This window comes from Leucoraja erinacea, chromosome 9 (genome assembly GCF_028641065.1).
Source record: "Leucoraja erinacea ecotype New England chromosome 9, Leri_hhj_1, whole genome shotgun sequence".
In the NCBI taxonomy this organism is placed as follows: Eukaryota; Metazoa; Chordata; class Chondrichthyes; order Rajiformes; family Rajidae; genus Leucoraja; species Leucoraja erinaceus.
The window spans coordinates 4,045,592-4,072,750 of record NC_073385.1 but is presented as its reverse complement, the minus strand read 5'-3'; the positions used below and the strand labels follow the sequence as shown (position 1 = coordinate 4,072,750).

The 27,159-nt window shown below is 44.4% G+C and overlaps 1 protein-coding gene and 1 long non-coding RNA gene across 2 annotated transcripts in view; one reads left to right on the top strand and one right to left on the bottom strand.

Annotated features, from left to right (window-relative positions):
* si:dkey-87k14.1 (leucine-rich repeat transmembrane protein FLRT2) overlaps positions 1-27,159 on the top strand; it is a 97,935-nt gene that overhangs the window by 17,423 nt on the left and 53,353 nt on the right.
* The window catches only part of LOC129699977 (uncharacterized), a 50,623-nt gene continuing 43,054 nt past the window's right edge, over positions 19,591-27,159 (bottom strand). Inside the window, exon 3 of the long non-coding RNA XR_008723971.1 lies at positions 19,591-20,181. This is a non-coding gene — a long non-coding RNA (uncharacterized LOC129699977). The remainder of the gene's footprint in view (positions 20,182-27,159) is intronic.

Here is a 27,159-nt window from a genome sequence, read left to right as displayed (position 1 = left end):
TTTTATCTTTGTGACAATACGTAAAAGTACGTTCGATTTTAGCCTGAGAGGATTTCATTCCCGGACAATAGACATGATTTGTCATGTTTAAGTTTTACCAACCGACCTATGGACTTTGAGGCTGTGGCCAATTGCGTAATCGAGAAAATGGCGCACATTAATATCTAAAACATCAATGGAATATATAGTTCACAACATTTCAATGTGAAAAGTTGGTGTGAAGTTGGGGCACAATTGGAGGGTAGATGCTGCTATTCTGGAAGAGTGGAGACAGATGCCTGCAATGCAAAGCAAAACTACTTGTGAAAAATACCCATCTGGTTAATTAGAATGATGATTTTAGCTTTACCCAAGTTTTTTTTTTAAAGAATAGTTTTAAGTTTGGATTTATTATTGTGATAGGTACAGTGGAAAACTTTGCTTTGCATGCTATCTACTCAGATCGGATAACTATACATAAATACAATCAAACCAACATAATCAATAACCTTTCCCAACTCAATCATTCCACTTTCTCATTGCTCCCATCAGGCAGAAGCTTGAAAGCACACTCCACCAGTTTCAGCATCTGCTTTTCCCCAAATGATATCAGGCTTCTGAGTGGTCCTTCTAGAAGATGGCCCCCAACACATGTGACTATTTGCATGCTAGTTACAGAAGCAGAATAGCAAACTCATATTACAATCGCTTCTCCGTCTGTATACCTACAGAAACATATTTTATAACCATATAACCATATAACAATTACAGCACGGAAACAGGCCATCTCGACCCTTCTAGTCCGTGCCGAACACGTATTCTCCCCTAGTACCTTTCCCGTCCATATAACTATCCAATTTATTTTTAAATGATAAAAACGAACCTGCCTCCACCACCTTCACTGGAAGCTCATTCTACACAGCCACCACTCTCTGAGTAAAAAAGTTCCCCCTCATGTTACCCCTAAACTTCTGTCCCTTAATTCTCAAGTCATGTCCCCTTGTTTGAAATCTTCCCTACTCTCATTGGGAAAAGCTTATCCACGTCAACTCTGTCTATCCCTCTCATCATTTTAAAGACCTCTATCAAGTCCCCACTTAACCTTCTGCGCTCCAAAGAATAAAGCCCTAAATTGTTCAACCTTTCTCTGTAACTTAGTTGCTGAAACCCAGGCAACATTCTAGTAAATCTCCTCTGTACTCTCTCTATTTTGTTGACATCCTTCCTATATTTAGGCGACCAAAATTGTACACTATACTCCAGAATTGGCTTCACCAATGCCTTGTACAATTTTAACATTACATCCCAGCTTCTATACTCAATGCTCTGATTTTGCTTTAACTATGATCAAAAGGTACAGAAGTGTGAAAACGCCCACCACCAGATTCAGGGACAGTTTCCACCCACCTGTTATCAGGCAACTGAATCATCACCTACCACAACCCGAGAGCAGTGACTATCTACCTCTTGACTGGACTTTGCTGGCTTTACCTTGCACTAAATGTTAGTCCCCTATCATGTTTCTATATACTGTAATTTGATTGACTGTAATCATGTGTTGTCTTTCTGCTGACTGGCGACATGCAACAAAAATCTTTTAATAAACAAATCTTTTAATAAATCTTTTAATGACAATAAAACACTCTTGACTCTTGAGAACTATATTTTGCATCCTGTTTCTTTCTTTCTTTCCTCGATCTATTGGACTTGAGTTTGGCTTGACCGTTTGGGTATGCATTATCTGATTTGATTGGGCAGCACACAAAACAAAGCTTCCCACTGTACCTTGGCTCATGTGACCATCATAAAACAAAATCTAGACCTAAATAGAAGTGGAGCACTGGATCCCTGAGTAATGAATCTAAACACATTTTGCAGTGAGCGTTGTTTGCCTTTTATGCCAGGGCAAGTTGGGTTTATAAATATTGGCCCCATCCATTAAAATGGTAGGTGTCGGAATTATTTTCATTCAAAGTCGTACATTTTATTGTTCATATTTTCAGTTTTTGATTATAATTTTCAAAGCAAACTTTCTACATTGTTTGATGCTTTTGAATGCCTCTGCATGTCAGACATTTGAATAACAGTTCTGAAACATTTTTATCAAGCTGTCAGCATTTGCCAGGTTACTCCAGGTGCAGGGCGTCAGGCTAGATAACTGGAGCAGATTTGCCTTTGGGGATGCCTCCTGGTATGGAAGGTTAAGGGCCTGTCCCACGAGCATGCGACTCCATGCGGCAAGCGCGACCTAACGTGGTCGCTTGAACCGTACGGCCTCGCGGGGCCGGTCCCACTTCGATCGCCGGAGCCGTATGGAGTTAAGCGGAGCTGGTCCCGACAACGCACGGGGCTCCGATAAACTGCCACTGTCCAAAAATTCCGCGCGGCAACGGCCCGCCGGCCCGGAGCCACATTGAGGCCTTACGCACCGCCTAGACGGGCGTGCGTAGCGTCTTGACGTCGTACGCAGCGTCTTGACGCCGTACATCACGCCCGAATTTTCCGTGGACTTCGCTCGAACTTCAAGTCAACTCGTACGGGATCACTCGACCTCCGCGCGGTCCCCGTTTCCAGTTTGGTCGCGCTCGTCGCATGCTGGTGGGACAGGCCCTGTATGGGGATCATGTGACCTCCACGCGACCCCCGCTTCCGGTTTGGTCGTGCTTGCCGCATACAGTTGCATGCTCGTGGGGCCTGTTATATCTGGCGATAGTGAAGCTGAACAACGGGCATGTTATTGCCGAGTTTAGGAGCGGCCATGTCACCGGCGAGTTTGGGCAGTGGGCTACATCCAGTTCAGATTAGCTTATTGTCACATGTACTGAGGTACAGTGAAAAGGTTTTTGTTGCGTGCTATCCAGTCAGAAGAAAGACAATACTCGATTACAATCGAGCGGTTTCCAGTGTATAAATACATGATATGGGAGAGAAGTTTAGTGCAACGTTAAGCCTGTGGTAAAACAGTTACCCCGCAGGTACCTATTAAATCTTTCCTCACTTCACCGTAAACCAATGTCCACTGGTTCTCAATTCTTCTATTCTGGGCAAAAGACACAGTGCATTTACCCTATTTATTCCTCTCGTGATCTGATACACCTCTATAAGATCACTCCTCATCCTTCTGCACTCCAAGGAATAAAGTCCTTGCCAGCTCAACCTCTCCCTATAGCTCAGTCCCTCGGGACCAGGGAACATCCTTGTGAAGCTTCTCCGCACCCTTTCCAGCTTGAGAAGATCTTTCCGATGATGTGGTGACCAAAATTGAACACGATACTCTGAATGTGGTCTTATACAACTGTAAAGGGGCTGACCCACTGCAGCGACCTAATCCGTGAGTTAAGAAGAGTGTCTTCGAACTTTAAGCTCGAGGGCACTCGCCTGGAAAAACTCGAGCTGGATCGACCGTCTGCGTTGAAACCGCGAGCTGGATCGACCGAAGGTCAATCAAGGAGATTGCCTACGGCTGCTCTCGACTGCCTGTAACTACATAGCGACCACACTCCACTGCACTACGAGTCTAAAGAACCATGCCGACCAAATTTACTCACGGAAAATGTTTCAACATGCTGAAAATTTTCCGCGACTTAGCTGAGGCCACGAGTATTCGAGAACTTCCCTCGAGCATGAAGGAGAGTTCCAGTGACCTCCTAGGACCACGTGTCGGCCATGCTGCGACTTTGAATCAAGGGCAAACTGGTCTAAACTCGCAGATTAGGTCGCCGTAGTGGGACAGCCCCTCAACATGACCTCCCAACTTCTACACTTAATACTCTGACTGATGAAGGTCAAAGTGCCAAAAGCATTTTTGACCACCTTATCTACCTGTGAGGCCACTCTCAAGGAACTATGTTGCTGCCCTTCTGGATTCCTTTGATCTGCAACACTCCCCAGAGCACGATCTTTCACTGGATAAGTCCTGCCCTTGTTAGACTTCCCAAAATACAACACCTTACACTTCTCTATATTGAATTCCATCAAATATTCATCAGCGCACCTGCCCAACTGATCAAGATCCTGCCGCAATTTTTGACAATCATCTTCATTATTATCTAAATGGTGGCCGATTGGGAAAGGGGGAGATGCAGCAAGACCTGGGTGTCATGGTACACCAATCATTGAAAGTAGGCATGCAGGTGCAGCAGGCAGTGAAGAAAGCGAATGGTATGTTAGCTTTCATAGCAAAAGGATTTGAGTATAGGAGCAGGGAGGTTCTACTGCAGTTGTACAGGGTCTTGGTGAGACCACACCTGGAGTATTGCGTACAGTTTTGGTCTCCAAATCTGAGGAAGGACATTATTGCCATAGAGGGAGTGCAGAGAAGGTTCACCAGACTGATTCCTGGGATGTCAGGACTGTCTTATGAAGAAAGACTGGATAGACTTGGTTTATACTCTCTAGAATTTAGGAGATTGAGAGGGGATCTTATAGAAACTTACAAAATTCTTAAGGGGTTGGACAGGCTAGATGCAGGAAGATTGTTCCCGATGTTAGGGAAGTCCAGGACAAGGGGTCACAGCTTAAGGATAAGGGGGAAATCCTTTAAAACCGAGATGAGAAGAACTTTTTTCACACAGGGAGTGGTGAATCTCTGGAACTCTCTGCCACAGAGGGTAGTCGAGGCCAGTTCATTGGCTATATTTAAGAGGGAGTTAGATGTGGCCCTTGTGGCTAAGGGGATCAGGGGGTATGGGGAGAAGGCAGGTACGGGATACTGAGTTGGATGATCAGCCATGATCATATTGAATGGCGGTGCAGGCTCGAAGGGCCGAATGGCCTACTCCTGCACCTAATTTCTATGTTTCTATTTTTCACTATTTACAATACTTCCTCCACCCAAGTCGCACCAGCTTCTTGTTTTCACCCAACAAACAGCTAACAGTCTGAAGAAGGGTTTTGGCCCGAAACGTCACCCATTTCCTTCGCTCCATAGATGCTGCTGCACCCGCTGAGTTTCTCCAGCATTTTTGTGTACCTTCGATCCTCCAGCATCTGCAGTTCCTTCTTGAACAAACAGCTAACAATGGCCTGTTTCCTTAATCATTGTTACATTTTTGCATATCTTTCATTCATTGTTCTTTATCTCTCCACATCATTGTCTATATCTCTCGTTTCCCTTATTCCTAACCACTGAAGAAGGGTCTCGACCCGAAACATCACCCATTCCTTCTCTCCAGAGATGCTGCCTGCCCCACTGAGTTACTCCAGCTTTTTGTGTCTACCTTCCATCAAAAGGACTGATTTATTTTGTGTGTGTATATGGGGAGTCTGCAACAAGATGCAATGGGGAAAATGGTTAATGTGGTTAATATTGATGACCTGAATGGTTGCATTAGCATTCTTCTGATATTGTGCCTACGACTTGGTTTAGCTGCAAGCTGTTGCAGAAGATTGCAAAAGAACAAAGAAATAGTATGGCACACTTAGTTTTGTGGAGCCACATTGTGTGTGTTTGATGTGATTCAAGGAGGTTACAACTGGAGGTTATAGTCAAGTCAAGTCAAGTTTATTTGTCACATACACATACGAGATGTGCAGTGAAATGAAAGTGGCAATGCTCGCGGACTTTTGTGCAAAAGACAAACAACAAAACAACCAAACAAACTATAAACACAATCATAACACACATATTCTTTTACATAATAAATAATGGAAGGAAAAACGTTCAGTAGAGTTAGTCCCTGGTGAGATAGGCGTTTACAGTCCGAATTGCCTCTGGGAAGAAACTCCTTCTCAACCTCTCCGTTCTCACCGCATGGCAACGGAGGCGTTTGCCTGACCGTAGCAGCTGGAACAGTCCGTTGCAGGGGTGGAAGGGGTCTCCCATGATTTTGTTTGCTCTGGAGTTGCACCTCCTGTTGTATAGTTCCTGCAGGGGGGTGAGTGAAGTTCCCATAGTGCGTTCGGCCGAACGCACTACTCTCTGCAGAGCCTTCTTGTCCTTGGCAGAGCAATTCCCAAACCAGATGGTAATGTTCCCGGACATAGTTGGATGAAGAGAGGAAAAGCAGAGGAATGGGAGTTATGCATTTGCAGAGTTGTGGTGTTTGTGACCTTATCATGGGGTAACTGCTGAGGAGATGGATGAAGATGAAATGAAGTTTAAATTGAGGTTATTAGGCTGGGAATTTAATATATGAGCTATTGAGAGCTATAAACTAGTGAGTTGCTGTGCGACTAAATAGTCGATGATCAGGGAATGATGAAGGTGCAAACGAAGACATTTCTTGACACTGATATGGAGCAGATGACTTATCTCTAGTCCTGGAAAATATTTGCCATTCCATTAATGTCACAAAGTAAAAGAAGAAGAATTGATCACTTTCTCATCCATTCCAGTTTAAACTTGTGTGTAAATTAGGAGCTGGTTTTGGTCTGGGTTTTTCAGACAAATTGCATGTCCCAATGGTAGCTCAACTTGCCGATGAAACTTCAGCGACTGATTCAGCCTGCAGCACTGATTCAGGAGTAAGATAAAAAAAACTGTGACTTGAAAGATGGAGCAGATATTGGGCCAAAGACAGTGGATCTCTTTGGTTAATAAGATCATGTGCTAGGAGCAGAAATAGGCCATTTGGCCCATGAAGTCTACTCCACCATTCAATCGTGGCTGATCTATCTCTCCCTCCTAACCCCTTTCTCCTGCCTTCTCCTCATAACCCCTGTCACCCGTACTAGTCAAGAATCTATCTATCTGCTTTAAATATATCCACTGACTTGGCCTCCACAGCCTTCTGTGGCAAATAATTCTACAGATTCACCACCTTCTGACTGAAGAAATCCCTCCTCATCTCCTTCCTAAAAGAACATCCTTTAATTCTGGGGCTGTGACCTCTAGTCCTAGACTCTCCCACTAGTGGAAACATCCTCTCTGCGTCCACTCTATCCAAGCCAGGGTGGTCTTGGAGGTTTTGGCAGAGGAGAATGTGGCCCAGTAGTATTTGATGTCTTGTTGTATCATTTACTATCTTATTTGACCTGTTTGTGCATTGTCAGTTGCTCTGTACTTGCCGTGAGTTGGAAGATTCTAGGTTTGAATCCCACTCAAGAATAAAACACGAAAATCTAGACTTGACACTTGAGTGTATTCCAAGGGAGAGCAGTCATGTTGGGGAATTGATCATTTGGATGATGAATTTCAACTAGGCCGTCATCTGCTCTTCAGTGAGGATTTGAGTATAGGAGCAGGGAGGTTCTACTGCAGTTGTACAGGGTCTTGGTGAGACCACACCTGGAGTATTGCGTACAGTTTTGGTCTCCAAATCTGAGGAAGGACATTATTGCCATAGAGGGAGTGCAGAGAAGGTTCACCAGACTGATTCCTGGGATGTCAGGACTGTCTTATGAAGAAAGACTAGATAGACTTGGTTTATACGCTCTAGAATTTAGGAGATTCAGAGGGGATCTTATAGAAACTTACAAAATTCTTAAGGGGTTGGACAGGCTAGATGCAGGAAGATTGTTCCCGATGTTGGGGAAGTCCAGGACAAGGGGTCACAGCTTGAGGATAAGGGGGAAATCCTTTAAAATCGAGATGAGAAGAACTTTTTTCACACGGAGAGTGGCGAATCTCTGGAACTCTCTGCCACAGAGGGTAGTTGAGGCCAGTTCATTGGCTATATTTAAGAGGGAGTTAGATGTGGCCCTTGTGGCTAAGGGGATCAGAGGGTATGGAGAGAAGGCAGGTACGGGATACTGAGTTGGATGATCAGCCATGATCATATTGAATGGCGGTGCAGGCTCAAAGGGCCGAATGGCCTACTCCTGCCCCTAATTTCTATGTTTCTATGTGAGCAGACCAATATCCATTCCTCGATCAACGTTATTAAAAATGAATTAACTCGTCACACTCACTTATGTGCGTGGGATCACAGGCTATCGTGCTTCTTTGAAACAAAATCACTTCAGTACATCATGCTAACTGTACAGATGTTATCTGCAAATCTGTTTATGGCCTGAATGTAGTGACCTCTGCCACGGCCAAGAAATGAGAAGGATTCTCATTGCACTGACTGCCAAGTAATTTGAGAGGTCCATTGGCATGGGGTTTGAAGCATGCAGTTCCTGCAGGCAGGGACTAGACACTGGCACTCCATTCCATTAAACGAATGCCAGAACTATTGGCTCCTGTATACAGCTGCGTATACAGGAGCCATTCGCAGAAGGTTTCCTTCAGGCCACGAGGAGAAAATGCCAACTGGGCTTTTTATTTGGCCACCACGCAGAACACCAACAAACTCCATTGTTCATTCTACTTTGAAGGTTGAATACCTAAACTCCTAGACTGAATGATCTCAGCAACGAAAATATTTTTCCTGACCACCAATAATCAGAAAATGTTTTGCACATGGCAATTTAAAAAAAAAATGCATTGAAAAGTTATGGGCAGCACAGTAGCACAGCTGTAGTGTTGCTGACTTTCAGCGCTAGAGACCCGGGTTCGATCCTGACCACGGGTGCAGACTGTAAGGATTTTGTACGTTTTCCCCGTGATCTGCGTGGGTTTTCTCCGGGTGCTCTGGTTTCTTCCCACACTCCAAAGACGTACAGGTTTGTAGGTTAATTGGCTTCTGTAAAATTGTAAATTGTCCCCAGCGTGTGTAGGTTATTGCTAGTGTACGGGGATCGCTGGTCGGCACAGACCCGGAAGCCGAAGGGCTTGTTTCCACATTGTATTTCTAAACTAAATTAAAACTAAAGAGCTGGTGTACAGATGGTCTGAAATGCCTGCTTTGCTGTATCGTACGTATGTCCCGGTGCCATGCTGTTCAGTTCCTAATGATGAATTGTTTAGATTTGAGATTTTGCTGTGTAATGTTACCCATGGCCTAAAGGAAAGGTGTTCATTGACCCGTGCTTAACAATAAGATCTTAAAATAGGCATGCCGAGAAAGTTATCTGCAGTAAGAATCAGCATAAATATCAAACTAGGGTTCTCTCAAATTGTCAAGGATCCAGAAATCAAAGCTCACTGTCCCTTTGCTAATGTTCACAGTAGCTATTTCATATGGTACTTCTTCACAAGTCATTAAGAATTAAGTCTATGGGTCTATATCCACATGGATGAATGCAATTCCTAAGAGAAAACAGAGTTGCAATGTAAACTTTAACAGTGGAATTCCTCACAAGCCAGTCCCTGCTTTTCTTAATATAGATACAAATAAATATAGGTAAGTGGCTTGTACGAGTGCATAGGGCACAATTTTCAAATCTGCAGGTTCACAAAATGTAGGCATGTAGTCAACTGTGAGAACAGTGGTAGATGTAGCCAGGTTGATGAAATTGGTGGATAGCTGGCAGATTAAATTTTGGCACTGAGAAACATGAAGTGTTACCATGGTTAAAAAAAATAATAAGGAAAGGTAGTATAAAGGAGGGGACTTAAATGGGTAAGATACGCTAGCAGAGGGATCTAGGAGTAATGTGGAAGCAGTGAGGGAGGGTGTTAGAGAACTCTCATCGGAGAGAGAAGGTTCACCAGACTGATTCCTGGGATGTCAGGACTGTCTTATGAAGAAGAAAGACTGGATAGACTTGGTTTATACTCTCTAGAATTTAGGAGATTGAGAGGGGATCTTATAGAAACTTACAACATTCTTAAGGGGTTGGACAGGCTAGATGCAGGAAGATTGTTCCCGATGTTGGGGAAGTCCAGGACAAGGGGTCACAGCTTAAGGATAAGGCGGAAATCCTTTAAAACCGAGATGAGAATAACTTTTTTCACACAGAGAGTGGTGAATCTCTGGAACTCTCTGCCACAGAGGGTAGTCGAGGCCAGTTCATTGGCTATATTTAAGAGGGAGTTAGATGTGGCTCTTGTGGCTAAGGGGATCAGAGGGTATGGAGAGAAGGCGGGTACGGGATACTGAGTTGGATGATCAGCCATGATCATATTGAATGGCGGTGCAGGCTCGAAGGGCCGAATGGCCTACTCCTGCACCTAATTTCTATGTTTCTATGTTTCTAACTTCAAAGTCAACATACCTTGAGGAGATTTTTGCAGTGGAGCAGACAAAATGTGTAGGAAGGAACTGTAGATGCTGGTTCAAATCAAAGGTAGACTCAAAAAGCTGGAGTAACTCAGCGGGTCAGACAGCATCTCTGGAGAAAAGGAATATGTGACATGACAAACTAAAACTGTAAAACATTTACAGGCCTAAGGCGAGAGAGTGAGTGAGTGGGATCTGTAGAGTCAGCACAGTTAAAGATCAGATTACCCTTTTCCAACATGTAACTTTTGTAATTCCCATTTGAATATTTTGCAGCCTAATCCATCTAATTTGCATTATATATCCTGGTTAAAACTAACCATTTATTTAAAAAGGCAGATGTGTAGATTATAGTTGATATCTAACCTGGAGGTGTTGCATATTAGGAATCGGACACACATTCTGTGAATTCGCCCCACTTTCCTTTTAACTACATGACCAAGTTTTAAGAACTATCTTAAATTTTAGTTTCTCAGTTGATATCTCAAGTATTGGGGATTATATTTTGGTGGTAATATTTCTGATAATTGTGCCATTTTGATACAGCAAAGTTGTTATTTAAATGGAAGATCATGTGTGTAAAGCCTAATTTGTAGAGCAGTCAGCAATGATCTTTTTTCTTTAGCGTACATGTCAACTATTTTAATCAAGAGGACATTTGGTTGGCAAATTTTAATCCTGCTCTGTTTTACTAAGCTTGCTGCATTCCAGTATTTTTTAAAAGGTCTCAAGACCTCATTCCAAATACTTGGCAAATCTTATTTCTACATCTGCAAAACCGGGTCTGAACTGCTTAATCTTCTTTTCTGCTCTGTCTGAGGGCAATGAAAACATATTTTGTCTTCCGTGCTAAACCACACATGGCACCAAAGTACAGCAAGGTGCTAATCCTCTAGATATGAACAAACTGAATCATTCTTGATCGGCAGATTACATTAAGACATGATTTGGGTTATGGAGCCATCTGCAAGACATAAATGTTCACAACCTATCAATGGAAAATCCAGAGCGTAAGCACATCTAGGCTTCGGCTGTGAAACTGTGGAATTCACTGCAAAGACAATGGGTATTTTTAAAGCCGGAAATTGATAGATAGTTGATTAGGAAGGGCATCCAAGATTATGGGGAGAAGGCAGGAGAATGGGGTTGAGAGGGAAAATTAGATCACCATTATTGAGTGCCAGAGTAGACTCGATGGGCCGAATGGCCTAATTCTGCTGCTATGAATGATGGTCTTTGGTTTTGATCCCTTCATTTAGATTCTTGGAGCATATTGGCCTAATACTATCATTGCAGCCTGTTAGAGGTATTGGAAGTTACATTTTTAAGCAAGGGCCATATTTTAGACCAGGGGTGGGCAACCTTGTTCTGCATAGGGGCCAGGACGCATGTCTGTGAGCGGAAGGCGGGCCACATCTATCACGTGTACACATGAATCCCGCCCCGGGTGGCAGGCAACAAATCACGTGTTCACAGAAGGTAGACAAAAATGCTGGAGAAACTCAGCGGGTGAGGCAGCCTCATGCAATACTTGCATGTCTCACCCGCTGAGTTTCTCCAGCGTTTTTGTCTGCCTTCGATTTTTCTCTGCATCTGCAGTTCTTTCTTAAACGTGTTCACAGAAGGTGCATGGTCATGCCGGCGGCTTTGCGCAGGACGCAGTCCAGACAGTGCTCGGCGCTCGGCGGGCTGGATGATTACGGGGGAAAAAAATCCGCCTGCGGGCCGGATGATTTTGGGCTATGGGCCGCATTCAGCCCTGGGGCCGTAGGTTGCCGATCCCTGTTTTAGACATCAGGAAACAGTCATAACATATAATTGGTAGCATGAAGTATTAGGTGAATAGGCTGTGGAACCACAGGTGGAATAGCTTAATAAGAGTTCTTTATTTTATTTGATGGTGGTCTTGGACATCAAATTCTTCCAAAGAAGGATCCCAGCCCAAAACGTCACCTTCCCATTCCCTTCCCTTCCCAGTCTATCAGATCCACTGAGTTCCTCCAGCACTCTGTGCTTCGCTCAAGATTCCAGTATCTGCAGTTTCTTGAGTCATTGAATGCTACCTGATCATATTGGTTAAGGCTTGGATTGGGTGGCAGTAACTCCACCTGTTCCAGGTAGAGTTGTGGCCTTGTAGCGCCAGAGACCCAGGTTCGATCCTGACCATGGGTGCTTGTCTGTACAGAGATTGTACGTTCTCACCTTGACCTGTTTTCTCCGGGATCTCCCACACTCCAAAGACATACAGGTTTATATGCTAATTGGCTTGGTATAATTGTAAATTGTCCCTAGCCTGGGGAAGATGGTGTTAGTGTGTGGGACTCACTGATCAGCAGAGAATCGGTGGGCCAAAGAACTTTTTTCCTGTGCTGTATCTCTGAACTAAACTAAACTAAAACTAAACTGAATTCTTGCTGGCAAAGTACATCTTTGGTATTACACTGCATCTTTTGAATGCAGAAGCAACAATGTTGTCAACAACAGCAGGGTGAAACCTTGAGGGTGTTTCTTGCCAAAGGCATCTGGATTGACCACAACAAAAACCCACTGAACTGGAGATAGAAAATAATACGAGTGGCCAAATCTGGAAGTACAAGGTGAATCTGTGACCCAATACATGCAGATCTGACAACCTGCTCTGCAACCAAATACAAAGAGCCCATTCATATGTTCTTATGGTATAGGAGCAGGATTAGGCCCTTCAGCCCATCGAGTCGACTGCCGTTCAATCATGGCTGATCTATCTTTCCCTCTCAACCTATTTTATCATAAATGATCATGTGATGGGAGTAGAATGAGGCCATTCGACCCATCAAGTCTATGCCATTCAATGAATGCTGATCTATCTCTTCCTCCTAACCCCATTCTCCTGTCTTCTCCCCATAACCCCTGACACCCATACTAATCAATTAATAAATTATGTTATGTTAAGTTATTTGTTAGCCTTTTAACTTGAATATTCTTTGAATATCTATCTGGGTAGCTTTACATGTTTTTTGCTGATTACAAGAAACATTTAATAAGGCCTAATCCTGCTCCTATACCATGAAAATATGAATGGGGTCTTTGTTTGGTTGTAGAGCAGGTTGTCAGATCTGAAGCCATGTTTAAAAGCCATGTTCCAGGTTGGGACCTCGGGTTACAAGCCCCAAGCCTCGTTCACGGGTCTTCAGGAAATGTGGACGTGTTGAGCCATTGTCCACATCTGGACAAAATAAGCTTGCAGATACAGTGCTCAGGTAGTGGGTTAGATCAGCCAGGTGTCCCAGGCCAGCTAGGCGAAAATGTCAAAAGTTAGGAAGAACTCTCACTGTCTATTGAATAGAACTTGTTAATATGAAAGGTGTGATTTATCAAATATTGGGATGGATCTGAGATCATGTAAGATGAAGCAACCATTATTTTGGTCCCATCTCAAAGCTCCACTGGTGGGAGAGTCTAGGACCAAAGGGCACAGCCTCAGAATAAATGGACATACCTATTGATAGGACGTGAGGAGGAATTTCATTTGGCAGAGGATGGTAAACCTGTAGAATTCATTGCCTCGGACAGCCGGGCAGGCAAGTATATTATGTATTTATTAAGCAGAGATAGACAGGTTATTGATTAGTAAGAATGTCAGAAGAAGTAAGAAGATTATGGGGAGAAGGCAGAAGAATGGGATTCATTGGGAAAATAGATCGGCCATGATTGAATGTCGGAGTAGACTCAATGAGCCGAATGGCCTAATTCTGTTCCTATGACTTATGAACTTATGAAAACGTCACCTGCCAATTCCCCTTCCACTGATGCTGCCTGGCCCGGTGAGTTCCTCAGACTATTTGTTATTGTTAGCTCAAGATTCCAGCATCTGTTTAGTTTAGTTCAAACTAGGATAGTAGGCTCTGTATAAAGGGAAGGCCGGAGATAGGGTGGAAGGCATGAGAGATGCATTGATAGAAAGCACAACGTGGAAACAGACCCTTCGGCCTACCAAGACTACCCCGACCATTGGTCACCTCTTCACACCAGTTCTATGATCTCCTGCTTTCTCATCCACTCTCTACCCACTAGAGCGAATCGACAGAAGCCAATTAGCCTGAAATGTAGCACGCACATCTTAGGTATATGGGAAGCTCACGGGGAGAGCATGCAAACTCCACACAGGCATTGTGTGTTTCCTTTATTTTCATGGTCCACTGGTCATTGCCCAGGCTGTAATTGGAATACTTGAGGCACTCAACTCTATAAAAGGGCATTGATGTGGATCCGCTGAAAGGTGTCACACAATCACAGTTGCTCTTGTAGCTCTGGATGCGAGATCTGCTTTAGCCCTCCAATAGAGGGAAATAGTTCACTGGTTGCTAAACACCAACAGGCATTAATAAAATGCACATTTATTTAACTTGGAATGCAGCCCTTGAAACTAAAACTATGAAGGGGATCCCAGTTTACCTCAAATCCCTCTAATAATTAGTATTAACATTCCACCGACCTCATCGCACCCCCCCCCCCCCCCCCCCCCCATCCTCCAAGAATAGTAGTGGAGTTTGTTAGTTCTGCAGTTGCAAGCGAGAGAGCTAGATAAATACTTGGCTGCAAGTAATATTAATAATATTATCAACCTCAGGGTAGAAATGGTATTACTTTGAGATCAAAGAAATTCCACATCCTGAAAAGTAAGTCAAAGTTGAAAATGTTAAGCTTAATACCACTTTATTGCTTTCCACAATCCTGAAATCAAGGCCAATTGTGGTCACTGGGGATATATTGGGGATTTTTGAGAGTCAGGTGGGTGTAAGGCCTCAGACTCTTTCATGTTCTGCCACAAAAACATCCACTCTGAACAAAGAATGTTGCCGTTTCCTTGAGAATTCAACATTTAGCTGACGTCTACAAAGACCCCTCTTCCCCTCCTCAAACTGACTCTCCCTAACTCCACACCTGACTTTTATCGACAAAAAGTCCTGGCGAAATGTTGCAACATTGATTTGATCTTTGGGAGACAATAGACAATAGGTGCAGGAGTAGGCCATTCAGCCCTTCGAGCTTTCCAGCACCGCCATTCAATGTGATCATGGCTGATCATCCACAATCAGTACCCCGTTCCTGCCTTCTCCCCATATCCCCTGACTCCACTATTTTTAAGAGCCCTATCCAGCTCTCTCTTGAAAGCATCCAGAGAACCCGCCTCCACCGCCCTCTGAGGCAGAGAATTCCACAGATTCCGCACTCTCTGTGAGAAAGTGTTTCCTCGTCTCCGTTCTAAATGGCTCACTCCTTATTCTTAAACTGTGGCCCCTGGTTCTGGATCATGCAATATATAAACTTTTGGATTGGTCGTTTGCCTGAATGGGGCGGCACGGTGGCGCAGCGGTAGAGTTGCTGTCTTACAGAGCCAGAGATGTCTACTGGGTGCTGTCTGTACGGAGTTTGTACGTTCTCCCCATGACCTGCGTGGGTTTTCTCCGGGATCTCCGGTTTCCTCCCACACTCCAAAGATGTACAGGTTTATGGGTTAATTGGCTTTGATAAAATTGTAAATTGTTCCTAGTGTGTGTCAGATAGTCAGAGTCATAGAATGATACAGTGTGGAAACAGGCCCTTCGACCAAACTTGCCCACACAGGCCAACATGTCCCAGCCACACTAGGTCCACCTGCCTGCACTTGGTCCATATCCCTGCAAACCTGTCCTATCCATAGTGTTAAGACCCTGTCCCACTTGCGTGTCCTTGGCACGCAAATTACGCGACCTCGTCATCGGGGTCAGTCCCACGGAGAAGCGCGGAGGGGTATGTAGTTGTGCGCGATATTGCGCGCCGTCCGGGATTTTGTAGCGAACAAAATCTTCGCGCGTCAACGGCCTGTCGCGGAACTGACGGCCAAAGTGGGACGGGCCCAACACCCTGGCGTGGTGCCACGTCTCACCTCCAACAGCAGCAGAAGCAGGCTAACAATCGCCGAGCTCGGCCTGGGGCTCACGGCCGTTGCGGTCCGGATCCGCCCCCACTTCTACCCCCAGAGCGGGGCCATGAAAATTGAAGATAGACACAAAATGCAGGAGTAAATCAGCGGGACCGGCAGCATCTCTGGAGAGAAGGAATGGATGATGTTTCGGGTCAAGAACCTTCTTTCAGACTGAAGAAGAATCTCGACCCACAACATCACCCATTGCTTCTCTCCAGAGATGCTGCCGGTCCCGCTGAGTTACTCCTGCATATTGTGTTGTGCGCTCCAGATGGCTGTGCGGACGCATGAAGTCGCGCGCGACCTTCGTGGGACCGTCGCGCCTCAACGTGCCCACGAGGTCATGTAATTAGCGTGCCAAGGACACGTAACTGGGGCAGGGGCTTTAGAGTTGGTGTGACAGTGTTATACTCTGATAATGTGAGGAGATTGCTGGTCGACGTTGACTTGATGGACCGAATGGCCTCTTTCCGTGTTGTAGCTATAAACTAAACTAAACTACAGAATTATTTGCCAGTCGATACCTCTGTTTACATCCAACCTCATTGCTTAAGTTAAACCATTGTTAACGAGATCACGGTGATTCCTTAGATGAAGATTACATCCATGCCTTCATCTCCTCCCGACTGGACTACTGCAACTCACTTCACCTTGGCATCAGCTCCACCTACATCAACCGACCAACTGGTCCAGAACACAGCCGCCCGACTCATCACCCACACCAAATCCTGGCATCACATCACTCCAGTCCTCAAACAACTTCACTGGCTTCCCATCTCCCACCGGATCACCTACAAAATCCTGATCCTCACCTACAAAGCCCTCCACCATCTGGCCTCCCATATCTCACTGACCTCCTCCCCCTACCAACCCTCACGGTCCCTCAGATACACATCAGCCGGTCTCCTCTCCATCCACAAGTCCAACCTCCGCAGTTTTGGGGACAGAGCCTTCTCCAGGGCAGCTCCCAGGCTCTGGAACTCCCTCCCCCAACTGATCCGCAATTCCGTGTACCTCACCATCTTCCAGTCCCGCCTTAAGACCCATCTCTTCACCTCTGCCTATCCTTAGCCCCACGTCCCCCTCCCTTTTTATCTGTGCATTAATTGCCTTATTATTGTGTTTTGTATTGAACTGTGTCTTTACTTTGTGTACTAGTCATGTCTCTACTATTTATTTCATTCCCCTTACATGTTTTTCCTCTACCTGCTAAATTTTTGTAAGGTGTCCTTGAGACTCTTGAAAGGCGCCCATAAATAAAATTTATTATTATTATTATTATTATTACATAGAACTTGGAAAAGTACAGCACAAAAACATGTCATTTAGACCTCAATGATTGTGCCAAGATAAGTTAATTTCTTCGGGCTGCATGTGATTGATATGTGTCGGAAGGAACTGCTGGTTTGCACTGAAGATAGCCACAAAACGCTGGAGTAACTCAGCAGGATATGCAGCATCTCTGGAGAGAAGGAATAGGTGACGTTTCAGGCCAAGACCCTTTTCAGACTATATTCCATTCTCTGCTTATACATGTGTAAAGTTAATGCCACTATCATGCCTATCTCCACCACCACCACCACTGTCAGAGTGTTCGAGGCACCCATCTCCAACTTTCATCCCTTTTAAACTTTGCCCGTTTCACCTTACAGCTATGACCTCTGGTCTTTGACTTTTCCACCCTGGGAAAAAAAAATTCTGACTGCCTAGCCTATTTATAGCTCTCATAAATTTATATACTCAACCTCCGATGCTCCAGATTAAACAATCACTCCTTATAGCTAATAACTACTAATCTGGGCACCTCCCTGATAAACCCTCTTCTCAACCCTCTTCAAATCCTTCACATCCTTCTGTAATATGGCATCCAGAACTGCGTGAAATGCTTTACCTGTAGCCTATCCAAAGACCTATAAAACGTCATTCTGTCTTGGCTTGGAATTCTTAGATGCGATCATTAGTTTGGAGTTCATCCCTACTGTTTCCAATTAGGCCCAAAGAGGGAAGTTCTCAAAGTTCTACTTCTGTAATCAAAATCATTGTGGCAATGGATTATAGTGTAATGTTTATTCAATGCTACTTCGAATGGGGAAAGTGTTTTTGAATGGAGTTTTGATGACAGACTTGTATAATGCCAATTCCCGATTTCCATAGTTGTTGATTGGTGCTCTTATTTTAAACCTTCAATCTCAAAGTATTCTCCTTAACATATTGCACAGTGATAACCATTCCCTTTCAGCTTGCTGATATCGATCTATAATCAGCTGCTCCACCACTCTTTCTGTAGGGTTAGGTCTAAATAGCAGGTTTACAGATACAGCATGAAAACAAGGCCCTTCGGCCCACCGAGTCCACACTGACTACTTTACTGGACGTTGTCTTGCACATTGTTCCCTTTATCTTGTATCTGTACACTGTGAGTGATTGTAATCATGTATAGCCTATCCACTGACTGGATAGCACTCTACAAACAGCTCTTCTCTGTACCTATGATTGTGTTTATAGTTTGTTTGGTTGTTTGTCTTTTGCACAAAAGTCCGCGAGCATTGCCACTTTCATTTCACTGCACATCTCGTATGTGTATGTGACAAATAAACTTGACTCGACTTGGTCCCTGTTATAATGAAAATAAGCCATCGATCACCTGCTTACACTTGTTCTATGTTATCACACTTTTGCATCCATGCCTTACACACTAGGGGCAATTTACAGAGGGGAAATTAACCTACAACCACACTTGTCTTTGAGATGTGGGAGAAACCAGGGCATCTGGGGTAAGCAGGGAGAATGTACAAACTTCATACAGACAGCACACAAGGTCAGGATCAAACCTGGGTCTCTGGTGCTATAAGCAGTGGCGTAGGGTGGGTTTTGAGCGCCCGGGGCAGTTTAAAGTTTTGCACCTCCTCATTAGCGGGAGGGGAGGGGGAAGGGGGAAGGGGGAAAGGGAAGGAACATGTTTTTGGTCTCTTCCTTCACGGGGATGCGACTTCTTTTGTCGTATCCCCCGTCTCCGCCGAGGCCTAATGACGGCGCTGACGGCCTCGGAGCTGGGACAGCGACAGCGGCGGCCTGGCCTCAGAGCGGGGACAGCGGCAGCGGCGGCCTGGCCCGCGCTGTTTTTACACTCACAGCTCCAGGTAACTCCTCCTCGCTCCAATGGCTCCCCGGGCCTCTTAATTTTATTAAAAAATTTTATCCAACAATTTTTTTGCGCCCCTAAAAATTTAGCGCCCGGGGCAACCGCCCCTCCCCCCCCCCCCCCCCCCCCCCCCCCCCCCCCCCCCCCCCCCACGCTACGCCACTGGCTATAAGGCAGTAGTTCTGCCACTGTGCCATCACTGAGTCATGACTTAATAATTATCAGTGGGAATAGGAGAAGAGGCACCAAAACAGCCTCCAAACATTCAATGACTTGCATGGTATCCAAAGCATGGACAACAGCCCGTTTAGCACGACGGGTCTGTGTCAGCCTTTATGTCCTATAAGTACATGCTTTCTTCCCCTCTTCATCTTGTCTATCAGTGTCTCCCTCCCTGCCCTTCCCTTAAGCTTATTTATGCTTTCCACTTCTCTATCTGGCAGCAAATTGTGCATTATAATCACAGACAGGAGTAATAAATAATAATTTTCAAAATCCATATTTGGTGCTATCGAAGATTTCTAGACCTTAGTTCATCTCACTACCATATCAGACCTTTTTGTAACCTTAAAATATTTTATACTTTTGGACTGCAAATGGTATTTTACAAAATAAATTAAAAGTAAGACGTTATTAAAATGTTGTAAAGAACAAGGTGACTTTTGCGCAGAAGGAGTTGGCCACTTGAATCACTTTTATTCTGTGACAAGGCAACATTTCTCTTCAGTTGATCACACGGCAGATAAAACTTACACTGTATTACATTATTAGCTCCATGTGTAAAATACACGCCTTTGATATTTGATTGAAAATAAAGACCAAGAAAAAGTTGAAAACCAGAGATATCAGCAAAATATATGTACTCAAAAGGTGATGTTGTTCAGTCTGAAGAAGGGTCTCGACCAGAAATGTCATCCGTTCCTTCTCTCCAGAGAGAGACGCTGCCCGTCCCACTGAGTTACTCCAGCATTATGTGTCTGTCTTCAGTGCAAACCAGCATCTGCAGTTCCTTTCTACACGCAATGTTGGCTGTGGCACACTGCCCATTGTCACTCGGGGCAGATTTGCCTTTTGCATGCAACTCGCATCATCCTTGTAATGTACATCACTTATTCAGTGCTGTTAACCTAGACAAGTGCATAAGAAAATAAGACAAAGAGCAGGTTATCTGGCCATCAAATCTGTCCCCAACATTAGATTGACTGAAAATACAGTAAAGAAAAGGAGGGAAGACAGTCAGAACCTTTCCCCCCAGGATGCCAACGTCAAATGCTAGAAGGTATAGCTTTAAGGTAAAGGGGGAAACGTTTGAAGGAGATATGCAAGACAACATTTTATACACAGAGGGTGGTGTGGGCCTGGAATGCACTGCTGGGGTTGGTTGTTGAGCCACATACAACAGTGCCGTTTAAGGCACCTTTAGATAGGCATATGGATATATAGAGAAGGGAGGGATATGGATTGTGTGCAGGTAGATAAGAGATGGCCTTGGCTTCACGTTCGGCACATGCATTGTGGGCTGAAGGGCCTGTTCTTGTGCTGTGCTATTCTATGCTCTATAGTAAAAAAAAGAGGCCATTTGGCCCATCGATTCCATGCTGACCACCAATCACCCATTCGCACTGGTTTAGTTTAGAAATACAGCGTGGAAAAGGCCCTTCCAGCCCACCGCATCCGTGCCCACCGCGTCCGTGCCCACCGCATCCGTGCCCACCGCGTCCGTGCCCACCAATGATCCACGCACATTAACACTGTCCTATACCCATTAGAGATGATTTTTACATTTACCAATTAACCTACATACCTGTACGTCTTTGGAGGGTGGGAGGAAACCGAAGATCTCGGAGAAAACTCACATAGGTCACGGGGAGAACGTACAAATTCCGTACAGACAGCGGCCGTAGTCGGGATCGAACCCCATGTCTCCGGCGCTGCATTCGTTGTAAGGCAGCAACTCTACCGCTGCACTACCATGCCGCCCAAACTATGTTACCCATTTTCTATGTTAACCCTGTGTTCAATGTTACCCCATTTTTACATCTACTCCCTACACACTAGGGGAAATGTAATAACCTGTACATCTTTGGGTTTTGGGAGGAAATCAGAGCACCCAGAGGTAATGTGGAGAACATGCAAACTCCACATACTCAGTACTGGAGATCATGATTAAACCCAGGTTGCTGGTGCTGTGAGACAGCAGCTCTTACCAGGTGCGCCACTGTTCCACCCATTTATGATGGCCTCGACTCTTCTTCTCTGCCCTTCCATTCCTCAATCTAGCCAACATTTGTCTACATTTGCTTCAAACACACCCAGTGATCCAGCCACCCACCTGGGCAGAGAATTCCAGAGTTCACAACACTCTGCAAAGACACGTTTCTGCGTACTTCAGTTTTAACTAGCCATTGCCTTTTCTTGCAGTTGTTTGAGACCTTCCTCCTGGTGAAATCTAGTCATTAGTTTGTGCAGAATGTTTTCGTTTTGGACGTTATCACTCTGACACTTGTCAAAAGGTGAAAGATGAAAAGAGGAATTGTACACAATTAATGTGGTGATGAAAAGTAAAGGCCTGGTCACCAGATCATGTCAGATCAGGTCAACAGGTCCTTGCAAGTAATGCAAGGAACCCTTCATGTAACCAAGAGACACCTGAATGATGTTGACAGTAACTCTGGACTCTTTTATGTAAGCGGCGTTAATGAGTTAAACTGCTGTCTCGTTCCTTCAGCCTTTACATACATCCAAACAAAGAATCCTATGCAAGCAATAGCTGACTCATGAATTAACAAGCCAAGATAATCTAGCACTGTTAGCATCAAATAGTGCAAACTTGAGTTTTGGTACAGGAAGCTGTGATTGTACATTATGCCAGAGAGTGCCAGGCAACACAATTATGCACACATTTACAGACAAGAGTCCGACTCATCCTAATGAATCATCACATCCAGTTAGTATCAATGAGGAATAGACAAGAGGGTTTTTTTTTCCCACACTGATTGGGACTGAACCGAGCTTGTCTTTTTTTTCTTCCCTCGGGACAATTCTAAACACAAATATTATTAGAATGAGCAAATTAATTGGGAAATTATTTAAAACACATAATCAAAATTGGGTTTGGTAGCACGGTGGCGCAGCAGTAGAGTTGCTGCCTTACAGCGCCAGGGACCCAGGTTCGATCCTGACTACGGGAGCAATCTGTACGGAGTTTGTACGTTCTCCGTGTAACCTATGTGGGCTTTCTCCAGGCACTCTGGCTTCCTCCCACACTCCAAAGACGTACAGGTTTGTAGGTTCATTGGCTTGATAAAATTGTAAAAATTGTTCCTAGTGCGTAGGATAGTGTTAGTGTGCTGGCTTTTGTTGGGCACCTTGGACTCAGTGGGCAGAAGGGGCCTGTTTCCACACTGTATCTCTAATCTAAACTAAACTAAAAAGCCAATTTTGGATGTGGCAGCATTGTGTTGGAATGTCAGGTTGGCATGCTACCACCAAATCAATAACATTATTACTCGAACAATATGTTTGCACTGATCCTTTTTAAGTGAAGGCAGCGTGATTTACAAAACAGATAATTGACCGAATATTGGTCAAATCATGCTGCCACTCCAGACAGTAAGACACATGCAATTTTCTAGAGGATTATCTGCATTGTCCACTGAGTACTCGGTTTAATGACATCAGCATGATGCTTTTATTATATGGAAGATGCTGGTGCTGTAACTGCACAGCATTGGTGTCAGCAAATGGAGACACAAGGAACTGCAGATGCTGGTTTAAAAAAAAAAGACACAAAGTGCTGGAGTAACCCAGCAGATTCTCTGTATAAGCAATGTTTTGGGTCGGGACCCAACTTCAAGTTGGTTGTAGTTGGGGGAAGAGCTGGAAAGGATGTAGGCTGGGGGGGGGTGGGGTGATTTGAAGATCGGTGGCCAAGAAGCAGAGAAGTGAAGAAAACAAAAGGGTCGGAGATAAGGAGAGAGGGGATGCAAAATATGAAGTCAGAGGAAGGGATATAGATGGAAGGGAATGGGGAAAAAATGGTTGTTGTGGGTTGGTTACCAAAGATTGGAGCATTTATTGCAAATGGCTGGTGACCATATACAATATTGTAGAATATAAAGCAAATTACCAGACAATTTTCCCTAAATGGCCTGTATTGGTTTCTCTGCTTCATATGTGATGCAGGACAAACATGCTACACTTTGAGTAAAATGACAGAGCCTCAAATATGATTACATAAACCATGATTATTGACTATATCTCCTTTGGCGTTATACATTCCACCAACTGTAAAGAGCTAACAAAATCATTAATTCCTTTGAGCCGGAAAGAAATCACCAGAGAACATCTGATTTTTTTTTCTTTCTTTGCAAAAGATAAAATAAAGTGCACATTTTCAGCTAGCTGGCTGCATCTGCCCTGCGGCAATACTTATTGAATGCCCATTAGAAAGGGGCTCGCAAGAATCAATGGCAGTCTTGTGTCTGCATTATGTTTTATCTGATCTGAAAATGCTGGTCTGGGGTGGGAGATATTTTCCATCCATGTCCTTCAGACATTATCTTTGCCCGGCTCCTGTTTATGAACTGGATCCACACTAACTAACAGTCAGATGCAGTTATGCCCAATCTTGGCTGCAGAACAACCAAAGCCTGAGATCAGTTTAGAGATGAACTAATCTAAAGTGGCCCATCGAGTCCACACCGACTAGCGATCCCTGCACATTACCTCTGCGCCACCGTGACTGCCCTTAATACCTAACTCTGTGAGAAAAAAATGTTGGGAAGTTTTCTGCAGTGCTTAGGTAGCCACATGCTGTAAATAATCAGTGCCCATGGTGACTGTAATTATTATTTATATCCTAATGATATTAATCCTACATTCACCTCATGCTTCACAGTCTTAAGAAGTGGCTGATTTAGAGGCATACCTTTTTATTGGTTTCTTTTCATTACCAATGGCTTCATGTGCCATTAATAATATTTTGTTGCCCTGTAAAAGCTTTAAATCAATTCGACATTTATCTGTGGGTCCCTTCTGCGAAACAACTGAAACGACACAGTCGGGGACTGTGAATTAAATCAGATAGAAGAGATTGAACAATAATGCCAATAAAGTGGATGGAGCTGCTCAAGATGTTAATTGGAAATCTTAATTACAGTGGAAGAAATTTGTGCAACTGGAGTCGATTATAAAATATGAGACAGCCGCACATTTGGATAGAAGTAACAGTATCAGTCCGAGTCAGCATGGATTTACGAAGGGGAAATCTAACTTTCTGGAATTTTTTGAGGATGTAACTAGGAAAATGGACAAGGGAGAGCCAGTGGATGTAATGTACCTGGACTTTCAGAAAGTCTTTGATAAGGCCCCACATAGGTGATTAATTGGCAAAATTAGATCACATGGTATTGGGGGTAGGGTGCTGTCATGGATAGAAAATTGGTTGGCCGACAGGAAGCAAAGAGCAGGGATTAAACAGGTGATTAGTGGGGTACCACAAGGCTCGGTGCTGGGGCCACAGCTATTAACAATATAGGTTAATGATTTAGATGAAGGGATTAAAAGTAACACATGCAGATGACATAAAGCTGGGTGGCAGCGTGAAAGGTTAGCAAGCAGGGTGACATGGACAGGTTGGGTGAGTGGGCAGATGCATGGCAGATGCAGTTTAATGTGGATAAATGTGAGGTTATCCACTTGGGTGGCAAGAACAGGAAAGCAGATTATTATCTGAATTGTGTCAGGTTAGGAGTGTATATCTGTCACTGAAAGTAAGCATGCAGGGACAGCAGGCAGTGAAGAAAGCTAATGGCATGTTGGCCTTCATAACAAGAAGAGTTGGGAGCAAAGAGGTCCATTTGCCGTTGTACAGGGCCCCGATGAGACCACACCTGTAGTATTGTGTGCAGTTTTGGTCTCCAAATTTGAGGAAGGACATTCTTGCTATTGAGGGAGTGCAGCGTAGGTTCATGAGGTTAATTCCCAGGATAATTTGAGAATTAAGGGACTGAAGTTTAGGGGTAACATGAGGGGGAACTTCTTTACTCAGAGAGTGGTAGCGGTGTGGAATGAGCTTCCAGTGAAGGTGGTGGAGGCAGGTTCGTTTTTATAATTTAAAAATAAATTGGATAGTTATATGGATGGGAAGGGAATGGAGGGTTATGATCTGAGCGCAGGTATATGGGACTAGGGGAGATTATGTGTTCGGCACGGACTAGAAGGGTCGAGATGGCCTGTTTCCGTGCTGTAATTGTTATATGGTTATATGGTTATGACGGGACTGTCATATGTTGAAAGAATGGAGCGACAGGGCTTGTATTCACTGGAATTTAGAAGCATGAGAGGGGATCTTATTGAAACATATAAAATTATTAAAAGATTGGACATGCTAGAGGCAGGAAACATGTTCCCAATGTTGGGAGAGTCCAGAACCAGGGGCCACAGTTTAAGAATAAGGGGTAGACCATTTAGAATGGAGATGAGGATACGTTTTTCACCCAGAGAGTTGTGAATCTGTGGAATTCTCTGCCTCAGAAGGCAGTGGAGACCGATTCTCTGAATGCTTTCAAGAGCGAGCTAGATTGATGTCTCAGGGGTAGCGGAGTCAAGGCATATGGGGATAAGGCAGGAATGGGGTACTGATTGTAGATGATTATCTATGATCACAGTGAATGGCGGTGCTGGCTTGAAGGGCTGAATGGCCTACTCCTGCACCTATTGTCTATTGTCAGGAAGGAGTGTGGGGAATGGAACTAATTGGATAATGTTTGCTAAGAGCTGGTAGAGACACAACGGGATAAATGGCCTCCTTCTTTTCTGATTCACGGTTGCAGCCAAAGGCAGTAGCACGGAGCTTTCACATTGCCATTGTGCACCTCCATCTCCTCACCTCCACAAAAAAATCCAATGAATAAAATTGAATCAGACGTCACGATTTGATGCAAATTAACGTGGTTTGTTGATTCATGAGTCTGGCACTTTAATATTGAACTCTGAAACATTACTTGCCTCAGAATCAATTCTAATTTTGGTTGCCTCTAATATGGATGGCATGGTGGTGCAGCAGTATAGTTGCTGCCTTACAGTGCCAGAGACCATGAGATTTGCTTCCCCCCCACACTCCAAAGGCATACACGTTTGCTAATCGGTGTGGTAAAATTATAAATTGTCCTGAGTGTGTGTAGGATAGTGTTAGTGTGCGGAAATTGCTGGTCAGGTGGGAACTCAGTGGGACATAGAAACATAGAAATTAGGTGCAGGAGTAGGCCATTTGGCTCTTCGAGCCTGCACCGCCATTCAATATGATCATGGCTGATCATCCAACTCAGTATCCCGTACCTGCCTTCTCTCCATACCCCCTGATCCCCTTAGCCACAAGGGCCACATCTAACTCCCTCTTAAATATAGCCAATGAACTGGCCTCGACTACCCTCTGTGGCAGAGAGTTCCAGAGATTCACCACTCTCTGTGTGAAAAAAGTTCTTCTTATCTCGGTTTTAAAGGATTTCCCCCTTATCCTTAAGCTGTGACCCTTTGTCCTGGACTTCCCCAACATCGGGAGCAATCTTCCTGCATCTAGCGTGTCCAACCCCTTAAGAATTTTGTAAGTTTCTATAAGACCCCCTCTCAATCTCCTAAACTCTAGAGAGTATAAACCAAGTCTATCCAGTCTTTCTTCATAAGACAGTCCTGACATCCCAGGAATCAATCTGGTGAACCTTCTCTGCACTCCCTCTGTGGCAATAATGTCCTTCCTCAGATTTGGTGACCAAAACTGTACGCAATACTCCAGGTGTGGTCTCACCAAGACCCTGTACAACTGCAGTAGAACCTCCCTGCTCCTATACTCAAAATCCTTTTGCTACGAAGGGCCTGTTTCCACGCTGTATCTCAAAACTAAACTAAACTAAACTGAAGAAGTCGTGATGACTTCAACATTGGCCAGGCTGCCGAACCCATTGTTATTGCAATGAGAAGGCCATTGGGACTCATCTAAAGTACCCACTTATCCAAGCTGGATACAAAAAGCTGGAATAACTCAGCTGGTCGGGCAGCATCTCTGGAGAAAAGGAGTAGGTGACGTTTCAGGTTGAGACCCTTCT